The sequence below is a fragment of the Mauremys mutica genome, chromosome 2 (assembly GCF_020497125.1).
Source record: "Mauremys mutica isolate MM-2020 ecotype Southern chromosome 2, ASM2049712v1, whole genome shotgun sequence".
NCBI classification, from domain to species: domain Eukaryota; kingdom Metazoa; phylum Chordata; order Testudines; family Geoemydidae; genus Mauremys; species Mauremys mutica.
In genome coordinates, this window is record NC_059073.1 from 151,657,725 (window position 1) to 151,683,539 (window position 25,815).

General features: G+C 39.4%; 1 protein-coding gene across 1 annotated transcript in view; it reads left to right on the forward strand.

Annotated features, from left to right (window-relative positions):
• Positions 1-25,815, forward strand: part of CDH12 (cadherin 12) — a 914,698-nt gene that overhangs the window by 294,424 nt on the left and 594,459 nt on the right. Inside the window, exon 3 of the mRNA XM_045005599.1 lies at positions 19,096-19,196. The gene's annotated coding sequence lies outside the window, so the exon portion shown is untranslated. The remainder of the gene's footprint in view (positions 1-19,095; positions 19,197-25,815) is intronic.

A 25,815-nucleotide genomic window follows, 5' to 3' on the forward strand; every position in this document is an offset into this window, starting at 1 on the left:
TACCCTTCCCTATGTCATTGGTACCTACATGTACCACGACCGCTGGCTCCTCCCCAGCACTACACATAAGTCTATCTAGATGCCTCGAGAGATCCGCAACCTTCGCACCAGGCAGGCAAGTCACCATACGGTTCTCCTGGTCATCACAGACCCAGCTATCTACATTTCTAATAATCGAATCTCCAATTACTAACATCTGCCTTTTCCTAGAAACTGGAGTTCCCTCCCCCGGGAAGGCAACCTCAGTGCGAGGTATGGGAAGGTTTCCCTCTGCTCCCATTGACTGCTCTGCTTCCCTGGGCCTTTCTTCCTCCTCAACAGCACAGGAGCTGTCTGAGCGGAGGTGGGACAATTCTACAGTGTCCCGGAAAGCCTCATCAACATACCTCTCTGCCTCTCTTAGCTCCTCCAGTTCCGCCACCCTGGCCTCCAAAGTCCGTACGTGGTCTCTAAGGGCCAGGAGCTCCTTGCACCGACTGCACACATACGCCACCCGCCCACAGGGCAGGTAATCATACATGCAACACTCAGCGCAATAAACTGGATAGCCCCCACCCTGCTGCTGGGCTTCTGCCTGCATTGTCTCCTAGTTAATGTAAGGGTGTTTTAAAGAAAGAGGTTTTGAATGTAGTTTGGTTTATAGGTTTTAGGATTTTAGTGGGGGGGGCACAGGGAAGGGGTTACGGACGGCGAGGGACTCCCACTCCCTTCCCACTCCCCTTCCCACTTCCCTTCTAAACTCCCTTGCGAAACTTCCTGTTAGCAGCCCCTGTTCGCAAAGCTCCCTGGTCGCTTGTGCACGGCTTTATAAAGCCCTGGCCTGAGTGAATGCCCCGCCCACTGATTCACACCTTCTAGTGTTTCCTTCCCTAGCTGCAGCCCCACAAACCTGCCTCCAGCCAGTGCCTTTCTTCCAAAAAAAAGTTCTCAGTAAGTGGCATGCCATTGCCCATATTGGAAGGGATGGGATTGGTTGCTGACAAAGTGTTGCTATTAAGTGATATCCACCCTAGGTGTGATTTCTTGATGCTGACAAAGTGTGTAACTGCAAAACTGTCGTAGAGGGTGAACTTCATCTTGTATAGGAAGGTCCTTGGAAAGCCCTATAATCACTGCTGGTTTGTTGGAGGAGGGCAGGCAGGCAAGGGGAGCTGAGTACCTAATGTTCATAGCAGGGTTGGGCTTTGTACAAGACAGAGTGAAAGGAGGAGGGCCAAGATTGTAGCCATTGGCTCCACTATTATATAGCTGTTATAGACAGTTACACATTCAGTAGCTATAAGGTACCCTGTAATGGGCTGGAGTAGTGAGTGTGGAAGGACTTCATGGCTACCATGGCTCCACCAGCGCATAGTTCCTTCTCAAAAGACTATTTTCTTGAGCTCCATTTAGCTATGGCCAGATCTGAATTTCACCCCTCATTCTTATTTACACAAAAGAGATTACCTTCTTGAAAGTCCGTCTGAGAAGAACTTTTTTTTAAAGGAAGTCAATGTATGTTTTCTCTTTAGAGTTCAGAGTTAAAAAGTGACAATGAGACTGTTGGCAGGTATGCATGTGCATTTACCACCTTTGCACACATTCACAAGTCTGGCACTTTTGTTTGGAGTTTCCAAGTAGTTTCATAGCTGGCCCATTGAATAGGCAATTTTAGTACCTGATAAGTCTCTCTCAATTGCATGTACATTTTTGAAAATGAAAAATAAAAATATTATAACACTTATATGCTCAATTTTCAGACATACAGTCTCTCTCTCTCTCTCTCTCTCTCTCTCTCTCTCACACCTTTGTTGAGAAAATCTGGTTTTGTGCAGCATTGAGAGTATACAATCCAGTTGCGCTGCTGGGGAAACCCTCCATCCTGCCTGCAGCAGCTACTTTAGTTCCTAGGGGCTACACCTCCTATGAATCAACCTTTGGACACTGAATCTGCATAATTATGGTCCTAATGACAATGTCGCCACCCCTTACTTGCCCAGCCTTCTTTTCCCTTCTGTACTATTTTTCATGGAGCACAGCTCCACTATATAATGATGTGCAAACACTTCTCAAAAGGAGGTCCTTGTGAAAAGTACCCTTTGTACATTATATGCATTGGTTGAAAGCAGATGTTTTAAACTGTTCTAAGTCTATCAGTGATTGATTTTTAATATAAAAATATATGCTAATTCTCTTTACAGTGCACAGCTATCATAGTCTTAAATTTTATTTGGATGCTATGTCATTTTTACTTCATAATAAGTTAGGTGCTTTGTAGACAATAAGATAATAACAGCTTGTTGGTGCTACATAAACAACATACATGGCATTTTTCACATCTTGGTAGTGAGTGACTGGCACTCAATAAATATCAAAGGTAGATTATACAGGAGAGTATGTGATTGCAGGCTATGAATTTTTAAAATAATTCAATTCTTTAAAATGATGAAATGTAGTGACTATTTTATTTTGACTCCAACACCTTAGTTGTCAAAATTAAGGTCTCGTGAAATACCCTTTGCTTAAAACATTTATGACTTCATAAACTTCTGAGCAGAACAATGGAATCTCTAAAACTATAATTCACAATCTTTGGACAGTCAGTAAAGCCCGTATAGTTGTCTTTTCTGTTGTGATTGAAAATAACTGTAGTGCATTACAGCCTCAGCTACATGGTTTAAGAAGGAGCCACTCTAACAATGCAAAGACTGCTCTTCTAGGAAATTGCAGTTCTTATATTGAAGAATGAGCTTTAACTACACTTCAATTTACATGTATTTAGGCAGGGGAAAAACTAAAATACCATGCCCTTTTCAGCGTTAGGTCAGCAAAAGCAAAATGTTGTTTTTTTTTTTTACTGTAGAACATAGCAATGGGTAGCCCAAATGGGCATTCCAGTAGACTTGGCTAAAAGCTGTCAGCTGATCATTCTTGGTTTCTACTAGAGGATCTGTAGCTCCAGGAACCAGGCTACCAAAACATGTATTGCTTTTGTTCCACTTGCTAGCTGGAACCAGTTTAATATTTTCATCTGCAAATTCCACTAGGAGGGGAATGTTTTATAAAAACATTTGTAGCAATTTAGTACCAATTCTTAGAAAAATTATAGCTAAGGAAGCTACATATTTTTAGAATACTAGTATTTGTAACATCATAATATCTGCTGAAACATAACTATGTTGTCAGTTCTTAGCTCGGTTGTGATTTGTTTTGCAAAAAAATTGCATCAAATGCAGTCGGCCAAAAAATACAGATTAACCAAATTTTTAACCAGTATTTTTCACCATTTAAAAATAAATATTCCAACTTGTTTACATTCAGCTAACACAAAAATAGTGCCACTTGCATTCCTCACTGAAGACAATTCATGTAATCTTTGCTTGAGAATGTTATAAACAATGAGCTTTCGTGAGCTAAAGCTCACTTCTTCGGATGCATAGAATGGAACACACAGACAGGAGATATTTATACATACAGAGAACATGAAAAGGTGGAAGTATGCATACCAACAGGCAGAGTCTAATCAATTGAGATGAGCTATCGTTAGCAGGAGGAAAAAAACTTTTTGAAGTGATAATTAAGATGGCCCATAGAAGGTGTGAGGAGAACTTAACATAGGGAAATAGATTCAATTGGTGTAATGACCCAACCATTCCCAGTCTTTGTTTAGACCACAGTTAATAGTATCTAGTTTGCATATTAATTCAAGTTCAGCAGTTTCTCTTTGGAGTCTGTTTTTGAAGTTTTTTTGTTGCAAAATTGCCACCTTCAAGTCTGTCACTGAGTCTAGGCTGAGGTTGATGGTGGGATGAAAATTGTTAAAATCTCGGTGGAATTCCTCGAGGGCTTCTTTTCCATGAGTCCAAATGATGATGTCATCAATGTAGCGCAAGTAGAGTAGGGGTGTTAGGGAACGAGAGTTAAGGAAGCGTTGTTCTAAGTCAGCCATAAAGATGTTGGCATACTGAGGGGACAAAGTCGAGGAATTCCACCGAGATTTTAACAATTTCCATCCCACCATCAACCTCAGCCTAGACCAATCCACACAAGCGGTCCATTTCCTAGACACTACTGTGCTAATAAACGATGGTCACATAAATACCACCCTATACCAGAAACCCGCTGACCGCTATACTTACTTACTTACATGCTTCCAGCTTCCATCCCGGACACACCACACGATCCATTGTCTACAGCCAAGCTCTAAGATACAACCGTATTTGCTCCAATCCCTCAGACAGAGATAAATACCTACAAGATCTCTATCAAGCATTCTTAAACCTACAATACCCACCTGCTGAAGTGAAAAAACAGATTGACAGAGCCAGAAGAGTACCCAGAAGCCACCTACTACAGGACAGGCCTAAAAAAGAAAATAACAGAACACCACTAGCCATCACCTACAGCCCCCAACTAAAACCTCTCCAGCGCATCATCAAAGATTTACAACCTATCCTTAAAGATGATCCCTCACTCTCACAGATCTTGGGAGACAGGCCAGTCCTCGCTTACAGACAGCCTCCCAACCTGAAGCAAATACTCACCAGCAACTGCACACCATACAACATAAACACTAACCCAGGAACCTATCCTTGCAATAAAGCCCGATGCCAGCTCTGTCCACATATCCATTCAAGTGACACCATCACAGGACCTAATCACATCAGACACAGCATCAGGGGCTCGTACACCTGCACATCTACCAACGTGATATATGCCATGTGCCAGCAATGCCCCTCTGCCATGTACATTGGCCAAACCGGACAGTCTCTACGCAAAAGAATAAATGGACACAAATCTGACATCAGGAATCATAACATTCAAAAACCAGTGGGAGAACACTTCAACCTCTCTAACCACTCAGTGACAGACTTGAAGGTGGCAATTTTGCAACAAAAAAACTTCAAAAACAGACTCCAAAGAGAAACTGCTGAACTTGAATTAATATGCAAACTAGATACTATTAACTGTGGTCTAAACAAAGACTGGGAATGGTTGGGTCATTACACCAATTGAATCTATTTCCCTATGTTAAGTTCTCCTCACACCTTCTATGGGCCATCTTAATTATCACTTCAAAAAGTTTTTTTTCCTCCTGCTAACGATAGCTCATCTCAATTGATTAGACTCTGCCTGTTGGTATGCATACTTCCACCTTTTCATGTTCTCTGTATGTATAAATATCTCCTGTCTGTGTGTTCCATTCTATGCATCCGAAGAAGTGAGCTTTAGCTCACGAAAGCTCATGCTAAAATAAATTTGTTAGTCTTTAAGGTGCCACAAGTACTCCTGTTTTTTTTGCGGATACAGACTAACACGGCTGCTACTCTGAAACTTATAAACAATGGTCATTTTTGAATGGTCCTTTTTAAAGAGTCAGTGGTTGTGCTATCACTGCTCTGCAGTGGTAGATGTTATATTATAGTGTTATCCTACTTAAAATAGGTTATAGCTATGAGTTGTGCAATATCTGTTGGCAGCTGCTAGTCTCTAAAGTGCCACAAAGGACTCGTTGTTTTGACTTGTCATGGCGACCCCTGTATCATATGCATACCTCAGATATTATTTTCTGTATTGACTTCAGTGTATACTAACTGTAGATATCCAAGCCTACTCACACACAAGCAGAAATGTACATGTCATCTATTGCAACAAATACCTTTAATTCATTAGACGCAATTAAATACACACACACACACACACACACACACAGTCTGATTTTAAAGGTGACTATCACCTCCAGCTCCTATTGATTCTAGCAGGATGGGTGGGCACTCACAAAATCAAGCCAATAGTGCATTATTTGAATGTTATCTCATGCGGTCTCTCCTTGACGTAGGTTACATGTCTCAACAAATACATCTCATAAAGCCCTTGATGTACTAGCAGTGGGTGTATGGACTGAGTGTTATCTATCTACAGTTTTATAGTGTAACCTGTCACCATAGTTGTGGAGCCCATTCCACATTCCTTGTGTTGACAGGGTGATGTCTTTGGTGGGTAAATTTAACTCTTTGACCCATTTATTTTCTTGCTGTGGGATCCACAATTTTGAATTTAATGAAGATTTTATCACACAATCTCAATGCTCACATATAATTTAGCAGAATTTTTGCAAGCTCCATGTTCAGAAAAAAAATCCAGTTTCATTTAGATGAAAAGAGAATCTACAAGTGTACTCTAGTAAATTTAAATCCTTGAACTAATATGAAGTAAAAGCTGTTGAAGAAAGGGGGGGAAAAAAGCTACGTGAACATTTTCAGAAATAAAAGGGCCGATACTAGATCTGTCAATCACTACTGGATAATGAAAATTCTAAAATCTTGACAGTTTCACAAATTTAACACACATATAATTGCCTGCAAATTCATATAGGATGTGCATTCTTTTTTGTTCTGTTCAAACCATTTATCATCCAATACATGAGAGAATATCATGTGCCTAGTTACGTGTATAACATGTAGTTGAAGCAATGATTGATTTACTCACTGCTAAAACAGTTCTCTGTGTGTGTCTAAGTTTACATTTTAGTGGTTAGCAAAACAATTATGAAGTAAGCCTGAGAGATATAGAAAATAATACTCTAATATTTTACCAAATAGCTTGTCTAGTTGTATGCAAAAGCAAAATTATTTATTTATAGGTATATAAATGTTTTTCTTGTAGAAATGAGACCTACAGGTTAATCAAATTGTGATTTCACAATAGCTCCTGGGTTCACATCACTTCCTTCTCCTTTCTCCTGATTTTCATATGGATCCTTACCAAGAAGAGAGCAGTTCAATCTCATTTTATAGTTATGAATTAAACTGGTTAATAGGTTTCAGTTGGCACTGTTTTCAAACCCAGTTATCAATGCTGTTAAAATGTCCTTATAACAGAGGTGTTTTTTGGGGGGTTAGGGGTGTTTCTTTAGATTGTTGGAAAATGATAGATAATGGCTTTTTCTAATAAATGAATTCAACATGAAAATATTGTATAAGGGCAACTGGATTACAGAATCCAATGTAATGGCCAGCTTGGGTATGGAATCATAACAGATTATTCTGGTATGTTATATTCTGTGTTTTCTTCTTATTGCAATAAATGAGGTTGATAGGAATTCTGTTAAAGTTACCTGTTTACTTATTTTGACATGCTGCTTTATTCTATGATTCATTGACATATAGTCTCAATTCAAACTAATAAAATGTAATGATAGGGAAACTGCCAACAGGAACATACCAAATTTGAAGAATCATCTCTCACAAAAATCCTCCACCCTCTACTTAAACTGGGATAAAGCTGTGTGTCCCAGTGGTATGCATGTGCACAGTTGCAGAGGGAGAGGTGAGAGATTAGAGAATTCAATAATTTGGTTTCCCATTTAAATAAAACCATGTTCTCATAGCCATTTTCCAAGGAAAGTGAACCCATCTTACAAAGGAATGTGTCTAAAGTATGTTCACTGTAAAGTTGTTTTTGTTGTTCCTGAAAAACGTGTTAAGTATAGTACAGAGTTCAACTTTTGTAACTTCAATCTGAGTGGGGGGTGAAGACCATGCCAGGAGAGTCTTGTAGATGATCCTCTTAATATTTATATTATTTTAATGTACCTTACACTTGGTACAATGTGGTCAATTCCACAGATGAAAGGCTTCTAAAATATTTTCAGACCCAGAGATAAATCAACCTTATGGAAGATCACTTAGCAGTATTCAGAGTGAATCCTTCCTTTTGGTTGTGGAATTTTAAAAAGAGCCTTCTCCTTCTCCCTCTAGCATATGCATACAAATGGATGGAGATTAATGCAGACTGAGAAATCCCCAGTAGTGTTGATCTGAAGATGTAATAATAAACTACCATCAGGTGTTTGTGAACCAGTCTAGAATCAACTTCCCATCTCAGATGAAGGAAACTTTATCTGTATCTGGTAATTTTATACATATGTTGAATAACGTAGTAGTGTGGTGGGCTAAATTTTCAAAAAGAGGTAGTAATTATTTTGATCTGTCAGTATTCTGGTGCCCAACTAGGTACATTTTAAAAGGGCCTGGTTTTTAGAAAGTGGTGAGTACCTACTCATTGAAAAATCAACCCCCTCTTGATAATGATCCAAGTTGGGCACCCAATCATTGAAACAATCCCACATTACTGTTCCCTTCTGAAAAATTAGGGCAAAGTGCTTTTTTGCCTCTTCAAGAGGACATAGAGCACTATACAGTGAATCAACAGAATTCTCAGTCTTAATTCTTCATACATAGTCTGAGCAGTCAGCATTTAATTTCTTAAGAGGTATTGGTGGTAGCTGTTTTAAGGCCCTCTTGTCCCATCTTATCTTTGATAGGAAGCAGATATGGGATGAAGTAAATGTCAGACCGAAAACATTTATTTGATTAAATTGTGGTAACAGTGTTAATCTTGTAAAGGAAATCAAGATAATAGAAGGAGCTGGATGGCTCAGGAGATTGATAATTGGCTGGAGCGCTTTTGCCCTTTGGGTCAGTAGTTCAAATTCAAGCCAAGTCAGTGGTGACTGAAAATCATTACTATCTGAAAGTGCTGCAGTTGCTATGCGGAATGTATGATTGGTCTCGCTGCAGTTCCTAGTGAGCTGGTGTCCACATGGAAAAATAACTACTACCATTGTCAGCATTATAGAAGACTTAAGGATTGAGCAGGCAATGGAGCCTTAATCACCTTATCAGAAGCAGTCCCTCCAAAATAGGGCTGAGGTATCTGGCAGTTAGTTTACAGATGCTGACACAACTATTACCCAGGCTGCTGTTCTTTAGGAAAAATTGAGAATTCCAGTTCTCTTGCACCATTGGCATCTTCTATTAGCACTAAAATGAATTAAAACATGTATATAAAAAAATCATAGAAATGTAGGGCTGGAAGGAACAACAAGAGGTCATCAAGTCCCATACTCTGTCCTGCCTCAGGACAAAGTAAACCTAGACCAACCCTGGCAGTTGTTTGTTCAACCTGTTCTTAAAAACCTCCAATGATGGGGATTCCAGAACCTCCCTTGAGGAAGCCTATTCCAGTGGTTATCTATCCTTGTAGTTTGTTTGTTCCTAATATCTAACCTAAATCTCCCTTGATGCACATTAAGGCCATTATTTCTTCTCCTACCGTCAGAGAACTGGGAGAACAATTGATTACTGTCTTCTTTATAACATCCCTTAACATATTTGAAAACTGTTATTAGGCTGTTTGTTTTTTAAAGTAACCCAATATTGTTCTTATTCCCTTCAGTATATTGGCCAGTCCTTGGCAGAGGCCTGCAAACCTCAGTAAGAAGTGCTACTACTAACTACGTGCCAGAAAAAAGTACTCCATGCATGATTCTTCACGTAAGCATGGACAAAACTAACTAAATGATGAGAAGGTTATGTTCAGATTCTTTTTCTGAAGATAAAGAAAAAAGTTTCCACCTGTAATAAAGCCCCATAATGCTTAGCCAGCAAAGTAAATGCAGCCTTGTAAAGTAGCATATAAGGGGGATGTGATGAGATTCACTCACCACTGCAGCATCTCCTGCTGGCTGTCCTGGGAATTAGCTCTGTTCACCAGTGTGCCCTCTTCTGGTGATGTCTTGCCACCATCACTTCTGCTCCATGACCAATGTCACCCCACAGACCACAGCATCCGCTTCAGGACACAGCCCTCCAGCTGTGTTACACTTGGTTCTCCTCTCTCCTGGGGGAACTGCAATCCACTGTCCAGCCATTTCCTTCAGTGGCAACTGCAGCTAATTGTCTTGCTACTTCAGTGGTGAGAAGAGGGGGACCCAGGCCCCCCCACTACTCTGGGTCCAGGCCCAGGGACCCTGTAGATGTCCACCACTTGCTATGTCCCCTCCGACTCCTCTGTAGATCTCTCTGGGCCACTTCCCTATGGCCCCAACAGTCTTTGCCCTCACCTCAGGGCCTTAGCCTTCAGATCCATGTAGCTTGCCAGGAGCTGCTTTTAACTCCGAGGCCTTGGCTACACTGGCGCGTCACAGCGCTGCAACTTTCTCGCTCAGGGGTGTGAAAAAACATACCCCTGAGCACAGCAAGTTACAGCACTGCAAAGTGCTAATCCCCACGGGGAGGTGGAGTACCTGCACCGCTGGGAGAGCTCTCTCCCAGCACTGGCGCTGCAACCACACTCACACTTCAAAGCGCTCCCGCGGCAGCGCTGTATGGCTGCAAGTGTAGCCATACTCTGAGTCTCTGCCTGCAGTATTGCTCTGTCCAGGGTGCATGCTGCCTTCAGTCTGCAAGGAAACCAGTCCTCCTCAAGCTCCAGGGAGTGACTGAAGCTGCTCTATTCTGCAGCCCTTCTTATATGGGCCAGCTCTTCCCTGATTGGCTTCCTCCAGCGCAGCCTGCCAAGGGCTCTATTAACCCCTTAGATCCCAGTGTGGGGAGGCACCTCATCACCAGGGGAAAATAGTGAATTAGATAATAGATTCCAAATCATTATGCATAAAAGGGGAGGGATAGCTCAGTGGTTTGGGCATTGGCCTGCTAAACCCAGGGTTGTGAATTCAATCCTTGAGGACCCACCCAGGGATCTGGGGCAAAAATCAGTACTTGGTCCTGCTAGTAAAGGCAGGGGGCTGGACTCAATGATCTTTCAAGGTCCCTTCCAGTTCTAGGAGATAGGTATATCTCCAATTATTAATTAAATTAAGGGTCTGTGCACATAAGATACAATTCATACAGTGACTGAAATGTCAGTTTGTTTGAGTGATAGTGCAGCCCATGTTTCAAAGAGGCCTTAGTAAATGTTCTCCCCAGTTGCCATTGGTTAGCAGACCATTTTGAAAGTGAGAGAGTAGATGAAAAGATCTAAACATGGTTTAGGAGTGGATGTGACCAAAATAGCCAAGTTGCATTCAAACAGAAGTGAAAAGGATGGAAAAAGATGACCCAGCTCAGGAGGTAGGAACTAAAGCCAAGTTTCTTTCAGAAAGGAGTAAAAGGAATGGGATGAACATAGACCTCAGTCATTTAAAGACAGCACACTGTGGTTCTATGAGTGTCAGCAGGCCTGTGGGTATTACATTACCCCTGACATATTATGAATTAAATTATGGAGTGGAGAGTATGCTTGTAAAATTTGCAGAGGACACTAAGCTGTGAGAGGTTGCAAGTGATTTGGAGGACAGGATTAGAATTTAACATAACCTTGACAAACTGGAGAATTGGTCTGAAATCAATGAGCTGGAATTCAGTAAAGTGCAAAAAACTTCACCTAGGAAGGAAAAATCAAATTCACAATGACAAAATGGGGAATAACTGGCCAGCTGGTAGTACTGCTAAATGGATCTGAGGGTTATAGTGGAACATAAAGTGAATATTAGTCAGCAATGTGATGCAGTTTTTTAGAAAGGCTAATATCATTCAAGAGTGTTATTTGTAAGACGTCAGACGTAGTTGTCTCACTCTACTCAGCTGTGGTGAGGCCTCAGCTGGAATACTGTGTCCAGTTCTGGGCACCACATTTTAGGAAAGATGTGGATAAATTGGAGATAGTCCAGAGGAGAGCAACAAAAGTGATAAAACCTTTCACCTATGGTGAAAGGTTAAAAAGAAAAAGTTTAATGGAGCAATACTTACTACTATAGAAGTTCCTTCAAAACAAAAGGACAGTGTGGACCAGATATTACTGCAACTGCAGTACTTATCCACAGGCAGAAAGATACTTTTAAAAACCTTTCCCTGCTAAGAATTCTACAGAATTTTGTGAATAAAACCATACCTTTTGGAGATATGCCTTTTTACATGGCCAAGAATGAAAACATGAGCAGCCATGGCTGCTCAGTCATACAAAACATGTTGCTTTAGTAACCAAGGTCTAATTTAGCTGAAGTGCACCTGCAACAGGAAGAACTGTTGCCACCTACTGCTCACAGAAGAAATAGCAACCAAAAAAAAAAGGGGGCGGGGGGGGGCTGGCTGTGTTGATAGGAGCAGTGTGGGAGAGCGCTTCCAAAGCCTGATTTTGTACCTTTGAAGCCACTGGGAGCTTTGCTATTAATTTTGCTAGGGAGAGAATGAGGCCCTGGCAGAGGAGTAAGTGTGCTTTATGTATTGATTTTTGGAGGAACAAATGTGACAACATTTTTAACTGTTCCTCACCACATCTTTATGTGAGTGTATATTTATAAAATAAACTCTCAATGGAAGTCCATTTCTTTGCAATGTTCTTTGCAGTTTCAGATGGGCCCTGTGCCATTGTGGGCAATCTCATCATACCATCCTCTCCATAAACTTATTAAACTCAGTCTTGAAACAAGTTAGGTAATTTGCCTCCACTCTCCTTCTCTCCTTTAATTTCAAGCTTAAACTTATTTTGGCCAGTTTATATCCATTTGTTCTTATGCCAGCACTGGCCCTTAACTTAATATTTCCTCTCCCTCCCTGGGGTTTCTTCCTATAATGTATTTATAGAGACCAACCATATCTCCTCTCCACCTTCCTTTGCTTAGGGTAAACAAGCTAAACTCCTGAGTCTCCTCTCGTAAAGTAGGTTTTCTATTCCTCTGATCAGCCTAGTAGCCCTTCTCTGCATCTGCTCCAGTTTGTATTAATCTTTCCTAAACACTAGAGACCAGAACTGCACACGGTATTCCAGATGAGGACTCACCAATTCCTTTTATGATGTCACTAACACTTCCCTATCTCTACTGGAAATACCTCACTTGATGCATCCTAGGATTGGATTAGCCTTTTTCACAGCCACATAACATTAGCAGCTGATAGTCATCTTGTGACTGACCAATGCACCCAGGCCTTTCTCCACTGTTTCTTCCAATTGATATGTTCACATCTTATAGTAAAAAATCTTGTTGTTAGTCCCCAAGTGCATGACCTTGCACTTTACACTATTAAATTTCATCCTATTTCTATTACTCCAGTTTTCTAAGTCATCAAATGTTCTTGTTTGAAATTCCAATCCTCCTCCAGATTGGCAATGTACCTCCCAACTTTGGGTCACCTGCAAATGTTGTTAGTACACTCCCACTTTTTGTGCCAAATTCATTACATGACAATGTTAGATAAGATCAATCTCAAGATGATGATTTCGTAAAGTAAAGGAGGGAAAAGCCTTTCAGTCTGTGATCACAGTCTGTCCTCAACTGACTTTGCACATAAGCGTGATGCGTACAAAAAGACCATCTTTACCTTAGTTGAAAGTTTTTTCCTTTATGAAGAATACATGCTGGTGTACAATGGACTTGACAAAGACTGCAAGCTGGAATGCCAGTCCTACAAATAATACAGCAGAACTGAATGCATCTAGGAGGTAGACAAGTGAATTGCCCGATAAATAATTAATCCAACCAGAGTGCAATATATTTATATGTACCTATAATCAAACAATGCGAGGTCCTTTTAATCTACATTATTCATAGGTCCATATCTTTTATGAGATTGTATTTCCTAGTCACTCATCCACCAATAATGATTTTTTATTTGATTTATTTGACATGACTACAGTAATGTGTCTCATCTCCTAAACTTCCAGGAGCATTATGATAGGTCGTGTGTGTGTGTGTGTGTGTGTGTGTGTGTGTGTGTTTCCCTTTGTTTGATTACAGTAAGACTGACAATATCCCGGTATGTGTTGATCATTCTTTTGGATTATCAACACATCACTTATCTAATCTTTCCAGTTTTAAAGTGCCTGATCTGAAGCACAGGATACTAATGTTTGTCAGATTTTTACTTTAACTTTATTTTAAGAATGCAGCCAGGTCAATGTGACATCAAAAACAGCAAGATTAAGGCTAAAAGTAATAAATGACCTGTCTTCCTTTCTCTCTTGGATAGTTGTCTTTTATATATGTGAATCAACATAAACTTTCTCTGTTCACTCATTCTGTTTCTGTGTACTGTGACTCCATTCTGACGATCATTCTGAACACCCAGTGCTGAGGTCTAGTTTGGTTTGTCCTCAAGTGTCTGGAACATATGGCCACTTCACTTCCCATAACACCTGGCAGGCTGTTCATGTATGGAGATTGTCTTAATTAATGCACCATGCTGTGGCTGTTCAGGAACAAGCACTAGAATACAAAAGCTGGTGGCACTAGTTTTTTTGTTGTTGTTGTTGTTTTTATCTTGGAGTGGAGGAGACAACAGAAACTGTGGAGTAGATACCTGTCAACAGTCCCAGGCCTTTGTCTGGGACATCCATCTCTTCAAGGCTGTTGGCAGACATACAAGATCATGAGTTTGAATGTGTTTTACACCATTCTGGAGTATAATATTTTAAATAATAGTAGTTTATGTAAGATTTGATTTTCATTCAAACAAGTAAACAGTCCTCTTCCAATTTCATATCCAATCTGCAACCATTGTAGGTGGTGTGTGTCAAGGAATTCAGCCAAAAAGGTACTGATCGGAGGTCCCCATTTTTGCTCATCCCTAATCTCTGGCCATTTATTCTGTTATAGTGTATATCCTGAATAAACATTCCAGCTCTCATTAATTGTTAGAAGCTTTAGTGGAGTCCCAGATATGTCAAGCGGAAAGGATAGAGTAGAGAACTGTAATTTAATCTAGTCTAAAGTAGATGACCACCAGTTAATTGTCTTGTTGAAAAAAATTTATATATTTCTAATTCAAATAGCACAGTATTCTGCCAAGTATTCAGGTTCTATATAATTTGGTTCAACAAGATTTCTCCTTCAATTTCCTGGGGGATAACAATCTTGACAGCATTAACTTTGTTTTGTAAATGATTTTTCTAAATTTCCCTGTTGTCATGAGTATTTTCTGGTGTATTCAAGCAGCATAGTTCTAAGTCACAGTCTAGACTTGATGATAAAACCAAACCATACATTATATTGTGTGTGTTCATCTTTTCCTCCAGCTAGGCAAACTGAATAGTTAGAAACAAGATTTTTTAAATTAAATCAATGTAACTAATAAAAAAATCAGTACTACAGTACCAAAGAAGTCTTTATTTGGCAATATAAATCACTCTAATCTCTTTCCAGTTGTCAGTATTTTTCAGTAGAAAGTGTCAAGCAGAAACCAAATGGGACGGTGCACTCACTGTGTGTTAAAAATAATTTAAAAAAAATAGGGGTTTTCAATGTTAATGCTAAAAATCTAAATATTTTCTGGCTTTCAAAATTCCAGTATTATAATATTCATTTGTATATTAATACACATATACATCTTCCACATCAGCAGCCACAGTATCTCTTAAGAATAGTGCAGTGTGTGTAACCCTAAGCAAAATTTTTGACTTCTGTTTTTAACTGATATCAAGAGTTATTGATCCAGGAAGTTAATATTGCTGATACAAAGCCCAGATCAATAGTACATGACACTGACACGATGAGAAAAAAGTTTATATTATTACTGTATAAATTTGTTAGGAGAACTTCTGATGACTTCTGACTGCAGCGGAAAGGTGAAAGTGAAAATTTGATGTGTGGGTGTGTACACGCATGCATGTTTCAGCAGATCAGATGTAAAGCCTGCAAAGGCAAAACTACAGTAGACAGATCAAAGGAGTTTTTTGTCACGCTTTCTGTCATGTGGCAGATTCTGAGAAACAAAGAGCTTCTGAAGGTTTCTTTTTTACTTTCTTCTAAACATGTTCACGTTTTAATGTGAGTTAGAGAATTCTGCAGGGTCACCAGTAAATTGTTAAAAAGAAAAGCAATTTTTTTTTTCTGGGAGTAAAAACTTGACATCCAAATCCTTCTTGCTTTAACATTGAAGTCAATAGGATGTCTCATGAGCAAGGTGAGCAGGACTTGGCAAGAGCTGGTTGAAATTTTGAACTTCCCATTTTCAGGAAAAAATGTCATTTTGAACTGTTCCATGAAGAGGACATTCAAAAATATTTTTCTTTTGAAAACACAAACAATGTTTCTGAAAGGAGCTGCTCAGTGAAATTGACATGATTCATGTCAGGTTCACTGCTGCTATTTGCTACTGGGCAGCACTGAATCTCACAAGAATCATTTTAGCAGCTCTTATGGACCTCAGGGTCCAGGCCACTTGGGCAGCCCGGTCATGCGCACTGCCCCAGGACCATAGATCCCATGGATTCCAAACTCCTGGATTCCAAATTGTGCAACCTGAAAAACCAGCTACCCTGAGAGTTTGGCCTGAGGAGCCCTGAGATCCCTAGCTTACATCAGGTTTCAAAGGGCTTCCAGACATTCTGCTGTGGTGCCTAGATCATGAGAGCCATGGCTTTCAGGCCGGACAGGCTCCTGGGGCCAGCGATAGGGAGCCTGAAATCCCTGAGAGCACTAGTTGGAGCTGGTATTTCTAAGGTTTACAGGCTCCCAGCTGCCAGGAGCCAAACCTAGGTTAGAAGCAATATTCTCATGGTTTCCAAGCACTCTTGTGTTTCCATGAGAACATCTTGGGTTCCACAAATTGGTATTTTCCGACCAGTTCTAGATTTGGCTCTCCTATTACATTTTTTGTATTAGATTCTGAGATTTTTTTGAAAGCAGAAGGGATCACTGGTCATCTGGTCTGTCATCTTTCATAACATAGTCCATAGAATTTCTCCCAGCACTTCCTGCAGTGAAGGGTATTTATTCTCACTTAAGTGAACACTACCAGGCCAAATAAACTGAGGTTTAATTAGAAGTTATAAGTTAATGGCAAAATTACAAACAAGGTGGGTGAGTTAATATTTATTGGAACAATGTCAGTTGATGAGAGAGACAAGGTTTCGAGCTTACACAGAACTCTTCTTCAGGTCTGGGAAACGTACTGACAGCTAAATCTGTTCCACCTTGTACTTAGCTGTGACGCTCGGAGTATATTTACCAGACCTGAAGAAGAGCTCTGTGTAAGCTCAAAAACTTGTCTTGCTCACCAACAGAAGTTGGTCCAATAAAAAAGAGTGCCTCACCCACCTTGTCTCTCTAATATACTGAGATCAACATGGCTACAACAACATGGCATACAAAATAACAAAAAATCATTTGGGACCCAATCCTGCTTCCAGTGAAGCCAATGGACATTTTGGTGCTAGCTTTTGTTTAAATGGCATGGTATTGATAACCCATACACAGAAGATGGATTGACTCTTATGGGCTCAATGATGAAATCAGTGGGAATATAGCCCGAGTAAGGACTGCAAAATTAGGCTTTGTATTTATAAATGCATAATTAGCATTCTGCTGTCTTAGACAGCTATGTAATAAAATGCATATTTTTTAAATATAGCTAGATTTGTGGTAGTTTACTTCTCTTTTCTGCCTATACTATATATCAGTGGGTTTCAACCTTTTTCATTTGTGGACCCTTAAAAAATTTTGAATGGAGGGGCGGACCCCTTTGGAAATATTACACAGTCTGTGGACCCCCAAGGGGTCCACAGACCACAGGCTGAAAACCTCTGCTGTATATATTTGTATGCATAGATTAACTATTTTTGCTGTGTGCATGTTTATGCCAGGGTTGTACGTGCATTGATGGACAGTGTGATCTAGTAACCCACATTATCTATCATGTGAAAATTACATGGGATACCAAAGGTAGAGGGTGAAAAGTTGCTTGTCAGCTCAACTCTACTTCTGTCTTTGCATCTTTCCTCTTTTCATCTGGGCATTCAGTCTTTCCTTATTTTTCTCTCAGCCTTAGTTCTTGTGGGTTTTGTTTGTTTCTTTCACTTCCTTTTTCTTTCCTACTCCTTTCTGTTCTATGTTTCTCTTTTTCATTTTTCATTTCATTTTCCTTCAGCGACTCCAGTGCACTAACAACTGAACAAGAAATTGATGAAGGATCCTACTCTGATTAAGTCAATAGCAAAACTCCTATTGACTTCAGCTGCACCATGATTTTACCCCAGAGCTTTCTTGTTGTATTGGTAATGTAGTGAAACTGATTAGCCTTGCATCCAGTGTCAGAGTGCAGGAACAGAACACTAGTAGAGTTGTTCAGTTGCCAGTGCCTTTAAGAAGTTCAAATGGTTATGCTGTTCTCTTTTTTTTTTTTCCACAAGAGAATGATGTCAATTTCCCCATTTTGGTGCTTATGCTATTTGGTCATCACTGCACTGTTTATTGATTTTGCAGTAAAATAACTCTAACTTCTTGGGGATGTGACTCTAACTTTTAAGAGGGTGGTGTTCATGGAAGTCAGAAACTGATATTCTTGCTTAGCATTAGGCACAGTTTGGGATGGTGCTATGAATGTCCCACAACTCAGCTAAGCCACTTAAGCCTTATCCTCCATGACCATTTTTTTTCTGGTGTTGGAATACACCCATGCAGAAGTAGCCAGTGTGTACATTATTTAAAAACATGATCAACATATCTTGGGTAATTTCTTTTACATTTACCATTGTGACTTGTCTGTCTTTTTCTGTCCTCTAGATCATCAAAATCTCAGGGGTGGGCACTTAATCTTTTACAATACTAAGCACATTGTCAATCCTATAATAATCAAGACTCTGTCTAAAGTATTTCACTCGTGACTTATTCATTCTTTCAGCTTTGAAGCCAGAGCTCCAAAAATGAGAGAGCAACATGACCTTGCTGTGTTACTTACCCCATTATAGGCTTTTTAATTACATCTTCAGTCCAGTGGTGCACTTGTTAAGTCAGTATGTGATTCTGAACTAAACCATAGTGGTTACACAGTTTAACTTCAAAACAATAAGAACGTTAACACAGCATTTCACACTAAATATGCAATTAACTCATGTCATCACTGTGCCATCCATTAGAGAAATCATTGTATGTTTATTTTCATGCTGAGATGAATGATAGTTGGCATGAAGGAAATACAGACATAACAGTGAATCTACATTATCACAGGTTTCCTAGCATCATGATCTTCAGTAATGGGCATTGGCAATAGAAATTCAACAGGTTTTTAGGCAGCTTGTTAGAAATATGGGCACTTCAGTGCTTTTGCATGTTTTCTCAGTTGGAGTCCATATACCACAAAGAGCCACTCCCCCTCACACTTACTGTACATTATACATCAAGATCCAGAGAAAAAAATGCAGTTGTAATTTTTTGTTTCCCCCCTCCATAGGACTGAGTTTTTTAATCAGATACTTTATATGTTACTTCATGCATTAAACATAAACTGTTGACATTTAAGTATTTTACTTTTTCTTTTTGTATGTTTGTTTTGGCAGATTTTAGTGACTAACCAAGTGATGACTTTGGAGAATGAGGCCAGCTAAGGACTGAACTGTACTTCTCTAAGATCTTGGATGATGTGGCAACATAATCACAGGTAGACTTTTCTATTTTATAGATCTCTGCATCACCTGCTGGAAACCTGTGCTAAATGAAATTATCCTTTCTAAAACAAATCCATTTAATTTGTAGTTTAAAATGCAATATTTTTTTTCAATTTTGTTTGTATATAAAGTCAAGCCAGTTTTTGCTACATAAAACCAAGAAAGAAGAATCTAGATATTATAGTGTGTTTGGTGCAAGTCTCAGAAGAAATATTCTGTTCAAACCAGAGTATTGTACAAGTGACCAGTTCTGCTCACAGAATTATATTTACAGATGCCTGTACTGTCATGCATTTCAGACTGTTTCAATTTACATGCAGATTGGAGGAAATGAAAGTCCTTTTACAGCCTGCTCAATGCCTCTTAAAGGACAAAAATTCATTTTCTCTTTTTGAGCTTCACTTTTTTATAATGTGTTTTTTTTCCTCGTAATTGCAGGGTATTACTTTTGTCAAATGAGATATGCCTTATTTCAAAGTCATACCTCAGTAAAAGCTCTTTCAGAGAGGAAAAGAAGACAATGTCACAGGCTCCCTCATGTTTATTAATATTAATATGCTAGTGTCTAGATCAATTGTGGAATTCAGCGCCAAGCTTCTCTTCCTTTATTGATGTCAGGAATCAAATGCTGGGGAATGAGGACCATTGATAATGTTCCATACTTATTTAAAGTTCAGACCAGATGGAGGTAGCTGGTTTTTAAGCACTGCTGTCATATGTGTGATGGCAGTTATAATATGCATTCTGAAGGTGAAATCAAAATAAATTTGGAGTCTGCATCTCAATCCCCAGGAGATGACAATCAATTTAGATTAGCCATTTGGTCTAGTGAACAATTCATTCTGCAAAGAGAGTGGGGGTTGGGGGGAAGAGCAGTTGAGTTACATTTGTGATGTGTGATATTTACAGTCATACCACCTTGGTTTGTGCTTCCGTTCAATGTAATGAGGAAAGTAAGATTGAACCAGCTCAGCATTGGATGGGATATCTTCAAGGAATGCCTACATGAAGAGGGAAGTAGTGTTGGTGATTCAATAGGTCTTCCCTCAGAAGCAGTACTATATCGCAGTCTGAGCATAGTGCTGGGGACAGTGTGATGTTGGATGTGCCATCATTTGGATGGGATGCAAAACTAAGGTTTTGGTAATTAAATAATCCTTGTATTTGTTTTCACAGTAAGATATTCGGCATGGTGGCCTGCCCAAATGCCATCTTGCATAATGCCATTCTGTATGTCTAAACCTCTCGTAGTTGCCATTCGATAGTATGTACTTCACATTCTGTCCTAAAGAGTTGAGTGGTAATGGTGTTACAGATGCCACATTCTGCCACGGAGGCAGCTGCATTTCAATAACTCTTCTGAATGCACAGTATGTAGTATGTAAAATACTTTGAATTCATCAGTGAGTCTGGGCCACACAATTCTGATGAAAAATCTCAAACACTCCAAGTTTGGGACTGTCTGGAACCCTGATTTTGGTTCAGCCCTATCTCCATTTAGAATCCTTTGGGAACAGCAATATAATAAAATGGCCACATGTCCCTATGTGTGTCTCTTCATGGGACAGTGTTGTGTATGTAAAATCAAAACAGACCTGGTGATATAATACAGAGGTCTCATACCTTGATGGTTCTCTTTCCTGATGCATAATTTAAGCTTCTGATTTTTAGTGCCATCAACATCTTGATTAGTTTCTTTGGTAGCTGTGTTCCAGGATCATGTTGTGCTATCAGCTGTTGAAAATACATTTCCTGCCTCATGAGAATGCCCTAGATAACCTATTACTGTGTGGTTTACTTTGCTTGCTTAATTTTTTGACAGTGGGATTAGAGTTGGAATTACAAATCATGCCTCTTAGGAAATGTTGGCAGACAACATGGCACTAGACATTTTTCTAGTGCTGTTTGTGTCAAGACTTGACAGTGCATGCTTATCATCAGGAATCATGATTCATCTACAAAAGATAACAAATATAAAGAACAAATAAGAGGGGGAAAGTGCAGTTGGCTGTTTCCGCATGGAGACTGCTAGCACTTTATTTGCAAGCAAAACTGAAGTCATCTTTTTGCTAGAGATCTGAATGCTTGTGTACCTCAGTCCCCTTAAGCCTACTAGGAGAAGCGCATCAAATGTGGATTCACCATAACAAATTTCCAACACTTTTATTCCTAAAATTAGCCTATAAATCAATATTTAGCCATTGAAACAAGCTGCCCATTTGTCAGGTATTGAGCACCCACAACTGTCATATCAAAGAGGTGCAGGTGCTCAGCATCCTTGCAAATTAAGTCACTTATTTAGGTGTACAAATGTAGCTTTTACATGCCTAAACTTAGACAGCTAGGTTTCAAACATTCACCATATGGTATAGGTTAACTTATAGATGTATATACTCATATAAACATACACAAGCATATAATATGTGTATATGCATTGATATCCCTCCATATATATTTGTGGAGGGATAGGGGTGGGTGTGTGTGTGTGTGTGTGCGCAATTCTAATATTGAAATAATAGTTCAGATCAGTCAGGGCAACAGAAAGATGTTGTGTATTCATTATAGATGCAGAACATTCAAGTGGTCCTTTGGTCACAGACTTCTCAGTTAAGTTTAGGAAAATCAGTACTATATTTGTGAAATTTTAAGAGCTTTAAATAAAAAAGGCAAGGTGATTTCAGCTCCCACCCACTTATCGCTTTTACAGATGTAGTAATGTTGTTTGAAAGTAAGCATGACAGGCAGTAATCCAGGTCATCATAATATCACCCACTCTGGGGAGAAACAAACAGAGTAAACAAACAAGGTAAAATGTAAAATCCTCTTGTTACAATCAAAGAAATATTGCAGGAGAGATGAAGAGGCAGCTCGACTGTAAGACAACAATCCATAATTTACTTTGCAGATGTCTCTGTAATTTAAGCAGCAGGCGGAACAACCACACAGTTGTAGATGCTCTGGGGAAAGGATACCTAGAGCCTCGTAAATCATGGTGGGGATTAAAAGCAATGAACATTCATCTTCTTAACCTCGTAAAGCAATATTGCAAAGCCAAGGATTACAACTTAGTGTGCATGTAATCTTTGTTCAGGGATAAAGGGTGTCAATTTTTTTAAAAGCTTCTCTCAATTAGCAGTGGCATGTGCCTTCTGGGAAGAGAGCAGGAAAAATAGTTTTAAAGTTGATTTAATAAGAGTTCCTACCTATTAAAAGAACACTTAATAAAAGCACTTTCCAACAAGAAAAAAAAATATAAGGGAAGTCTGGATAGCTTGATTCCCATTAAGCTATACTGGTGTTTTCTGTTTTATTTCCTTCTGTGGAAGCTAGATTTAATACACAAGAAATTCAGCAAAAATAGAATTCACACATTATAGTCCTGGAGTCTTAAATCACCTCTTGTCCTACAGGATTTGTCTTTCCTCTTCACAGGAAAGGTGGAGTTTTAAGGTTTCAAGGCCAAGATTTATAATACCTAGTTAGTCTCTTACTTCCCTATTTAGCTACCTACATTGGCCTCATTTTCAAAAGTGCTGAGCACCCAACATCACCCACTATTTTCAACAGTGCCCATTGAATTCATTTTGCAGCTGGTGCTTGGCTCTTTTTGCAAATCAGGTCATATATTTAGGTGCTTAAATATGGATTTAAAATATAAATGTGGGCACATCTTTTGCATATTTTGGCCCATGACTGTACATAGCCTCAGATTATTTTGTTTTCATCCGTCTTGTTTTCTGAATGGTAAAAACCAATGTGATTTATTTTTTTAAGTGATCCGTATCCCTTCGCATTTTAAAACTTTTAGCCACTTGAGAAGTTTGATGTCAAATTGTAAAGAAGTCTGACACTACTTAGTCTCATTCTTGCCTCCCCTTCCACCACAGTATCCTCAGCTTTGAAGTTACTATTTATTCATTTTCTTCTCAGGTTTCTAGTGATGTCACTGTAGATAGTTGTGTATCTTCTCTGTCCCCCTCAGAGGTACCCCCAGTCTAAGATGCAGATATATCAATCTCATGTGATCATAACTGGGCTTTTCCCCCCAAGTATTTGGGAGTATTAAGTATTGCATAAGCAGGCACATGGGAATAATGCAGTAGTTAGGTTCAGAGGTTTTAATAGTGGCTAATATTTGGACCTTTAAAATAGAGTATAACATGCACCTCCACCTATTCCAACACTCCACTCTCAGATCAGAGAACCCCTTATCCTATGTTGCATTTCCTCTGCTCAACTTAACTCTTCCTCCAAGATTTTAGATATCTTTTGCCTGGGGAAGTAAACAACCTTCACCTCTGTCTTATCAGATGTCTCCTGGAACTGTATTTCCTCCTCCTCTTTCCCTCAAGTCCTTTAGGAAGGCTTTGGGGTCTTTTGAGGTCCCTAGAGTTCTAAGGGAAGTCTTATGGTGCCAACACTGGCTCTGGGAGCCCTTTTCTGTGTATAAGAAAGGTTGGGTATGGGAGTAAGCAAGTATTGAGGTTATTTGTAAGGACATTTATCATTTGGGTTGCACATCCATGTCATTCATATTGTTTGATACTGTTGTTTAAGAAATGATGTTCCCCTGGGAAACATGAGCCAGAGCTTTAAAAGAAATCAAAGACCACTTTGAGAGTAGGAGTGATAAATCTTTGAAAACAGTCATGGATAATCTTGTCTCCATAACCTTAAAAATAATCATGCAAAACTTGAAAGACCTCAAACAGTTTGAGCCCAATGTTTGGATGAACACTGTGGCCAACTTAGTTCCTGGTGTATCTCCATTGACTTCACTGGGAGCTTATTAGTGCTCTGCACTTGTGAAAATCTGACCACTAAAAGCATCTAAATATGGACTCTATAGCCCAACTTTAGGCATCCAGTTGTGAAAATCTTGTCCTATGGGTCTATCAGACAAATGTATAAAAGATTGTATCTAAGATAGCATTTTGAATCTTAGCATAAAGATCAGTGTTTTCTGTTTGTAGTTCATGTGATTGGTTCAGATTTTTTCAGGGTTTTTTTACCATTGTGGATTTATGTATATTGAGTCATCTTCTTTTCCCCCTCCCTCCCCAGATCTCAGTCTATCCTGAAACTTAATTCATCACTATTATTGTTTATTTAACTGTCTGTGTCTTTGTAATTTGGTAACTGACTTCCAATAAAATGAGTAAAAGGATTAAAAGGTTATATTGAAAAGGAACTGGCTACTGCAGCACCACTTCTCTGGTAAGAGGGTATGAGACCTTGATCCTCCAGTTTACTCTTTACTACAAAGAATCAATCCACAAAATACCTGTTGATCATTACATTAATTGCAGGTTTATTTAATGCTTGTATTGTGGTAGCACTCTCAGGTGTTCCCCTGAGAATGGGGAATCTGTTCCGTTGGACTCCATACAAACACATAAAAAGATGGGGTCCCTACTAGAGCTGGTCAAAATTTGTTTTGTTTGTTCCAAAAAATTAGTGAGCACCTTAATTATTTTCCCTCTGGCTATGCTGCAGTCAGAGGTGTGGGAGGGATAGCTCAGTGGTTTGAGCATTGGTCTGCTAAACCCAGGGTTGTGAGTTGAATCCTTGAGGGGGCCACTTAGGGATCTGGGGGAAAATCAGTACTTGGTCTTGCTAGTGAAGACAGGGGGCTGGACTCAATGACCTTTCAAGGTCCCTTCCAGTTCTAGGAGATAGGTATATCTCCTATTATTATTGTCTCCACATGCTGCATACCCAAGCAAACTTTAATCTACCTAGCTTGGGTACTAATAGCAGTGAAACTGCAGCACTCTGGGCTTCAGAACAGGCTCGCTCACTGCATGTGCACTGAGGGTCCCAGGTGGGCAGCCCAGGCTGAATCCTGTAATCTGACAGCTCCATTGCTATTGGTACTCACTCTAGCTAGATTAAAGATAGCGCACATATGCCTACATGGGCAGCAATCACAGACACCAATTATAGTAGACATACCTGTTGTTTTTCTCCTCATTCTCTTCCTGTTGTTCTTCCCAATTCTCTTTTTCCTTTTTTTCTTCATCACTTTTTTTCGCCATTTTTCCCCTGAAGAAGTGGGGGAAGGGATATTGGGAATGAAAAGAAGAAAAAATCCTCCCTCTCCTTATTTTCGAGTTTTCTTTTAACAAACAAATCATACAACACACCTATAAAGCTGCAATAAATACATCAACAAATAAAATAGTCATGTTTGAGGGGGAAATAGAGATGTGTGCAATTCCCAAAGTTTTTACTAGCTCCAGTCCTGGCCTTAAAGAGCTTGCAGACTAATTTAAGACAATGTATAACAAATGTGTGATGAATAATAGAAGGGATGGGTGAGTGAAGACATGGGTAATGTCGATTAGTGGTAGTATAAGCTAGTTGTGTGCACAGCTTGATGATTCTGAATAAACTGCTGAGCTTCAGTGAAAGAATAATGTAAAGTGCTAAAAGCATCAACATTTTTTTTGGGAGGGAGGTGAGGAACTGTGGTGTTTTTCCTAAGCTCCACCCAGAAATACAGTGAGCAGAGTTTCTATCTTTAAAATCACATTCTCTTTCCTCTTTCTTGTGTACTTTGATCAGCAGTGAAATAGTCCAGTGCTGACATTTAAAGTGTCATTATCATTC